This window comes from Electrophorus electricus, chromosome 23 (assembly GCF_041902795.1).
Source record: "Electrophorus electricus isolate QZ-2024a chromosome 23, ASM4190279v1, whole genome shotgun sequence".
Lineage (NCBI taxonomy): Eukaryota > Metazoa > Chordata > Actinopteri > Gymnotiformes > Gymnotidae > Electrophorus > Electrophorus electricus.
The window spans coordinates 14,512,946-14,521,385 of record NC_137519.1 but is presented as its reverse complement, the minus strand read 5'-3'; positions in this window follow the sequence as shown (position 1 = coordinate 14,521,385).

The window sequence follows — 8,440 nt, the reverse complement described above, 5'->3', positions numbered from 1 at the left end:
TCTTGCTTAAGACAATAATTATTGCTGCATTTTTCAAAAGCACATGTGAACTCATAATGATCACATATTGTGTTGTATTCTGTAGGACATTAAGTAAACAGTTATTATAATAACAGGAAGTGCAGATCTGTGGTTTCATGGTGACATCACAAGACCTTAGGGCTTAAATTTGACAGAATTCATCAGGCCCCATTTAAACCAGACGCTCCGGTCATTATAATAAAATAATGAATGCATTGATATCCATGGAAGTGTAGATGTTGAATAACAAAGAACTCCTGTTAGTCTGTTTGGAACCATGACTGGGTACGTACCTGGTAAAGCCTGATTCCAAACCTCCATAAGTGGCCATGAGTATGTTAGAAGCCAAAGGCCTAGCTGAATGTAGGCTTCTCTTTAAACTCTAATCATTTCTCTGTCTATGATCAGAGGCTGAAATTGTTTTTCCCTTTCAATGAAAATTCTGCAGTACATTTCAAAGCTGTGAAAATTGTTGATAAAACTTTTACTTTTAGTTTTTAGTTTTTCTTGATTGCTTTCACCATATTGCATATATTGTTCATATGCAGTTCTTAGTACTTATATGCAGTAGCAAAAAGGCAAAATGCTCACATTAAAAAAAGAAAAAAATAGCTGGATTAAGTGGTAGACGAAGTGTTGAGAAAAGGAAACCATTTTAATCAGAGTGGAAGAGGATGAGGAAGAGTTCTAAAGTTCAGACCTAAAGAATCTGCCCACAGCTTGCTGTGTAGTCTGAGTAGTCTGAGTTCTGGTACAGCTAGTGATCCTTTCAGTTGATTCCTCTGATGGTAGTAACCATATCACTGTGCTGTAAAGACACAAAAAGAGAGAAAAATAAAGAGGCAGAGCATAAAAACAGAAAAGGCAAGACGGACTATACAAGTTCAAGTTTGGTTTATTTGTCACATACTATACAGTACACTGTACTATACTGTACTATACATAGATACATACATGTATACATACTATACAGTACACTGTACTATACTATACTATACTATACATAGATACATACATGTATACATACTATACAGTACACTGTACTATACTATACTATACTATACTATACTATACTATACATACATACATGTATACATACTATACAGTACACTGTACTATACTATACAGTGATCTGGAACAGTTTCCTGCTTCATGGCTGATAGAAATCCTGTTGTGCTTTTTACGTGTCTACTTTTCAAGAAAACATAGTTTCCATGGCAACATCTGGGCCTGACCTTCCCTTGACACCTAGAGGGAGCTGATACTGCAGCAGACTCGAACTGTTGCGCATTGATTACAGAAAGGTCCATTAAAAACCCTTCTGTATACCTTGGGTAAATTGGGAGCTTAGATCTTCCATTACTAGATTTATTCTTTTCATGGCAAAACAGTAGATTTTGTAATATACACCGTGGAGTGTTTTGCAAAAATGATTTTGGAAATGTACAGGAAATGAGTCAATACTAGCAAGCTGTGCTTAGAGGATTACACAAGTGGTAAGAAAGAAGACCATTCAGCTTCAACTTCTGAGAATCATGTGTAGATATTGAGGAGTGCACTGTAATTAGTGTAAGACTCCCACTGGTACAGGGTGGTATGCCTGTGTAATACTGTAGGAGGGTGGTATGCCTGTGTAATACTGTAGGAGATCAGGGTGGTATGCCTGTGTAATACTGTAGGAGATCAGGGTGGTATGCTTGTGTAATACTGTAGGAGATCAGGGTGGTATGCTTGTGTAATACTGTAGGAGATCAGGGTGGTATGCCTGTGTAATACTGTAGGAGATCAGGGTGGTATGCCTGTGTAATACTGTAGGAGATCAGGGTGGTATGCCTGTGTAATACTGTAGGAGATCAGGGTGGTATGCCTGTGTAATACTGTAGGAGATCAGGGTGGTATGCCTGTGTAATATTGTAGGAGATCAGGGTGGTATGCTTGTGTAATACTGTAGGAGATCCGGGTGGTATGCTTGTGTAATACTGTAGGAGATCAGGGTGGTATGACAGAGTAATACTCTGTACTTTCCAAACAAAGGGTTGAAATGAGGACAAATCTGCGCTAGCATGTGGCTGTGATAATAAACTGGGGTGAGAACAGGGTTCAAGCAGAGATGCAGATCCACACACACACACACACACACACACACACACACACATACACATGCACACACACACGCACGCACACACGCACGCACGCACGCGCACACGCACGCGCACACGCACGCACACACGCACACACACACACACACACACACACACACACACACACACACACACACACTGTATATTGACTTCCAAAAACACTATACTCAGAATGCCCTAAGAGAGTCTTACCATGGGACATAGATCCCTACTCAATAAATGAGGTTTTCCACATTGAACCCTTGTTGGTCAATTAGTAGGCAATTTTCAATATTTGAAGTCTGTGATGTAACTACTGGTTGTTTTACAGTAATCTGCACTTCATCCGACTAACAGCAATGATACAGTCACAACTATTGTGTGCTCATACCTTTCTGGCAAGCTTTCTATAGCTACCAAATAAGTCAGATAAGTTACTAGCTAGCATATTTACCAACCCAAAATTTATATAATTCGGGATGATGATGATCATTTTTTAAATCAACATCATTACCTGTTTTCAAAGGTTTTTTGCAATTGTTCAACTTGTTAGACTTTCTTAGCGAGATTTTGCTAGCATGCACCATTGCCCAAATTATTTCTGATTAGGTGGAGACCAGGTCCAAACATGTATGCAGTCGTACCTTTTCCAGTCTTTGAGTGGTTCCTCCCAGCATTTCCCATGGTACATTGTTCCTGCTCAGTACCATTCTTCAAGAAGCACTATTGATTTTGGATGAAAACAACACTAGTGTTCAGCTCAAAAGAACAAAAACCAAATCACTCATCTAAACATTCACGGGTGTTTTCATATGCATCACATCCTACCCCTGCCATTTTCATTCAACTGTGTAACTTGGCAGGGTCTGAAGAGGCTATAAGAGGATACTAGCTAGTCTGGGCCAAGAATGGCAAAATAAAGCAGCGAAGACCTTGCAATGAGCATTTCAGATTATCACAGATAAATGTTGTTTTGGCTTCAAAGTGCCAAGTTATAACTGCATTCTGGAGATGAGTAGCCCAAGCAAGACTCCAAATTGCTCTTATCTCCCTAATCTCTTGTTCATCTGAGGGGTGATAAGGATGTGACATATCCTGTCTAGGCTTCCAGTGTAAAATAAGGGAAATGAGGTAAAAGATCATTTCTTAGAAGTTTAATTCATCTATCTGTTTTGTGTCTCACCTTCATAAACAAGAGGATATTATTAAGATGGGTTTGTGGGAAGATGCACTATTTCCTAAGATCACACTAAAATAAACCTTATATTTAGATCACAACAAGACCAGGCCATATTACGTTTAACCCAAATTTAGCATTACATTCTGTAATCCATGTTTAATGTGAATTCAGGCTGTGAGAGGACTGTGTTGAAGACACAACAAGTAATTACCCAACCACTGTGGTGCTAGGGGATCCCAGCACAGCATGTGATGATTGCCTTGTTCTAATACCCACAAAATACCCTGGTAAACATCTTGGCACCATAGTATATGTTTGTGTATCCATGTATGACATATATGCAGGTATAAATATTCCAAAAATCCAAAAATGTCCAGTAACGGCTTCTGGATATTGTGAGGTCAGCTCATGTTTCTCACTGATGTTAACAGCAATGAAATCAGGAGTTAGTAACATTTCACTGACTTTGTATTTTAGTAACCTTAACGATCATTCATGTTATAAAATTACTGGAAGTCTTATTTTGGCACCAATTTGACTACAACTGTGGCATTCCTGTTTGCACTTAAAACCTGTCACAGTTGGGAAGACTCCGGAGACATGGGTTGTTTAGAATACAAGGGTGCTGTTTTTTTACTGAGTATCTTAGCAGACCAATAAAGAACAAGACATGATGAGGACTGAGATACAAGTAGGAACTCACATCAGACCAGAGGGACACTGACTAAGTGAACTCAGATTACAACTGACATTAGGCACAAAGGCAGGTGTGTTCTGGTCCATTTATAAAGCAGTATCATGGGAAATGAAAGCAAGGCTTGGCATGGGTCAACAAAGTTTGGCATGGGTCCACAAGGCTTGGCATGGGTCAACAAGGCTTGGCATGGGTCAACAAGGTTTGGCACAGGTCAACAAGGCTTGGCATGGGTCAGCAAGGCTTGGCATGGGTCAACAAGGTTTGGCATGGGTCCACAAGGCTTGGCACAGGTCCACAAGGCTTGGCACGGGTCCACAAGGCTTGGCATGGGTCAACAAGGCTTGGCATGGGTCCACAAGGCTTGGCATGGGTCCACAAGGCTTGACACGGGCCCTCCACAGATACCCAGCCTTGCTCCTCCAGCCATTAGAAGCCACCATACTGAGGAGATACACCCATGATGTGGGTAATACATGGCATAGTGTATAGGTATAGTTTGTACAGTGCAGTGGGGGACTGTTGTACAATCCCCTCTCAGGGTAAGTGCTCTATGCTATACTGCTATAAGAGTCCTTGGCTAACACTAAACTTGCCTACCTTTGTAATATGATGGAAAAATGTCTGAAATAGTCCTGTTAAACTGAGTTGATATGTAGATGGAAGCTTTGTAGAAAGGTTCCTCCATTGTCCTGTGTGATGGTACCATTGTAGGAGGAACCTTCTCTGCTGTGAGCTGATGGTGTGAAGCCCTGTATGAATACCCAGATAGAGGGTATGGGTATGACCCTGAATATCGGGTGGATACTTGAAAAACATATGGGATGTGTTAGGGTGCTGAGGTTTGACCCTCCTAAGGAGAAAGCAATGTGATGGAGACTGTCACGCAGGAGGGTAAATATGTGTTCTGGCAACCATGCAAGAGTTCTGGCTTTTTGGTCTTTTCCTTGACAACTTGGTGAGAAGACTTAACAGCTGACACCAAGCAGTAAACTGCATGGATGCCACTCAAATATCCACCCATTCTATCCTTTCATTCACCCCTCTATCCTCCCATAGGAATCCACTGATTTTAATAACTTCTTCGGCTGTAAAGATGCCTGTGTAATACTGTAGGCATGAGATCAGGGTAGTATGAACATCTAAATTTGCTGTACTAATTGAACTGTATATATAGTAAGTCTGCTCTAATATCACATGCAACCATTCAATTCCTCCACTCTTTCTTTTTTTATCTGTCCATCCCTCTATCCTCCCACAGGAATCGATTGATTTTATAACTCCTTCAGGTGTAAAGCTAGAACAATTAAATTTGCATTACTGATTGAATTACTAGGACCAGTCAACATACTGCAACTTCATACTGAGAGCACTCTTCTGTCCATGTCTTCTATCCTTTCATTCACCCCTCCATCCTCCCATAGGAACCCACTGATTTTTTAGCCCCCATAATTTTCAAATTATAGCCATGAAACTTGGTGAAAGCACCCAACAGCCAACCCCAAGCATGAAACTGTACTTCATACTGACTGCACTCATCTATTTACCCCTTCTTTCATTCATCCCTCCATCCACCCATAGGATTCCATTGATTGAACTCCTTCAGCTGTAAGGATAGTACAAGTAAATTTGCTGTACTTACTGAACTATTGGGCTCTACTAGGAACTATTACACTGATTTTTAGTTAGTATAGCCTCAGTTTTCATGCTGTTACAACAGTCTTTGTCAAGCCAACTCAAAGTTTGTTCACAAACTTTACTTTCTAGGTAAATACTATATTTGTGACCGAAATCTTTTGTCCAGGTCTCATGTGTCCTGAGATGTGTTTAGATTATGTCCTGGCATTTATTCAGGATAAACATTTTCTCAGTATAGAAGCTCAATATCCAGGCTTCACATAACCATGGCTGACTAATCAGTCCTGAACTTCATCATAATCATCAAATGTAATCATCATCATCATCATCATCATCATCATCATCTTCTTCTTCTTCTTCTTCTTCTTCTTCTTCTTCTTCTTCTTCTTCTTCTTCTTCTTCTTCTATTTAACACTCTTTGTCAACAATGGTTTAGATTTAGACACATAATATTCTTGAAAATTCTGGAAAATGTACTTTATCTTCCAAATATCACTTCATGTTTGTCCATGTGTGACCAGCCAAACAGACTGCATCACAAAACCAACATGATAACTAAAATGACGGACAGGTGGACTAATGGTGGTACATGACAGTGTTAGCATGCTTAATTTCTTTTAACTCAACCCTATAGGCCTCAAGTAAGAATTTTTACTTATGCCAATGAGAATTTTTAGTTACACATATGCCAAAACAAATACTGTGTGTGTGTGTAATTACTGCCTTTTGCTAAATCACAGCCTTGTGCTAATACTGCTTCCAGATGTCAGGTGAAAAAAGAAAAGAGCAAGACATTTTTTTGTAACACCAGTTAACATGTCATGTCAAGCTTGTTAGCCAGAGTGACCTCCCTCAGAATGAATTCATCAGATGAGGTTCATACTGTGCATCCATTATCCAAATATTACAGACCAACAGTACATAAACCTGAATATCCAGTACATGTTTTGGTATTAAAGCTTCCAGAACAGCAGTGCACTGGATACTGTTACTGAGTTTATTGAGTTTTATCTAGGTATAAACGCCATGTGTGTGTGTGTGTGTGTGTGTGTGTGTGTGTGTTTTCATAGATAGATGACAAAATTAAATTATGCAATTCTGTTAAATCATATTTATTAAACCCTTCAGCTCTTAACACCTTTAGCCACACATAACTATAGCCACATTTTCTTTCAGCACAATTTGTACCCTGAATACAACAGTAACTCAATGAGTATTGCTTAGCAGATGACCTTAGATGACCTTAGATGACCCAAGTGCTGTATGTTCAGCCTGAGGTAGGGGCGGAGAGAGATTGATCTCAAGACGCTGATGGTTGTTGGTGTTGGGAGGATTATTTTATACCAGAACTGGCAGTGTTTGTGCTGTACTGGAGCCAGAAACAATGGTCCTGCATAGACACAAAGGGAGTTCAAAGAACAGTTTATCTGCTCCGGTTCTAGGTAGTACAATTCCAGTTATTTCAGGATGGAGTGATGTGACCATTATCATTCACTGTTAGTAAAATTGAGAGACACAGAAGACCCACCACACCTGCTCTACTGCATCACATGGTAACCCCCATGTGAGTGTGTGTATGTTCAGTAGAATTCATCACTGAAAAGTAGTTGCACATAATTTGAAATTGGACTTGAAATTGGATCTTTTTACAGGTGGACAGAAACTGCAATCTGAATCCATCTCATGGCAGTCTCATGGAAGCGATTTGAAAAAGAATGTATTAATTGCTCTGTTTGTGGCCCTGGGGTGTTACTGATGTCTAGTGCAGGCTGATACTTACTTTGGAAATATTTATAAGAGACCAATATTACTTAAGATAATAAGCCCATGTGACAGGTTTATGTCAAATTCTCATGATCCAAACAATAGAAAAAGACAACTTCTGAATTAAACATTCTGGAATATTACAGACCAGACAAACAGATTATAAGAAGTTTAATGCAATAGGGACTTTGGGCAACCTGGATTTTTAATACTGTCGAGTATTTAAAAATGATAGAAAACTTTCCTTTCTCCTGGATGTTAAAATGCTCAGTTTAAAAATGAATGAACAAGAATCAAGGAACAATACAAGAACTAGGCTGCCAAATGGTGTCATATGAAAATAAAACCATAGTAGAAAGGCTTTGTGTTAACGGCTTGTTTCAAGTGCCACTGCCTACCTCTCGGGTCATTGTCACCTCACTCATCTTTGCTGTATGTCCATTTTAGATGATGACCACGGCTGGGTGTGCTCACAATACAAGCTCACTTTTAGAATGGGGACTTGGGTATAAATGAACTCTTTTGTCCAAGTGGTAGGAGGGACAGGATTATCCAAAGTGGGGGTTGTGTTCATTTGATTGGACTGTCAGGAAATGACCTACAGCTTGCTTTGTTGTGCTCACTTAAAAGCAAATTGTCACTGGGGGACAGAATCTGATTTGGCGTTACCTAAAAAATACAATGACCCTTGGCATAACCTAAAAAACTATAAATATAAGTGTACAGCTCCTGACAAAGGCTGGTATTTGCTGTGCTGGCCATGTTTTTCATGTGTTTTTGTAAGACATTGTCATATATACAGCTCAGGAAAAAAATGAGACCACTCCTAAAAATGAGACCACTCCTAAAAATGAGACCACTCCCTTTTTCTTAAATAAGCATCTCCACATGTACAGCTGTCCCGGTACAGCCACTCCTCCAAAATGTGTCCCCGTGTGCGTTTGTGTGTGTATATATGTTTGTCCATGTGGCCACACCCCCACGTATCACACCTGTTTGTAATTAAGGTCATCATATAAAACC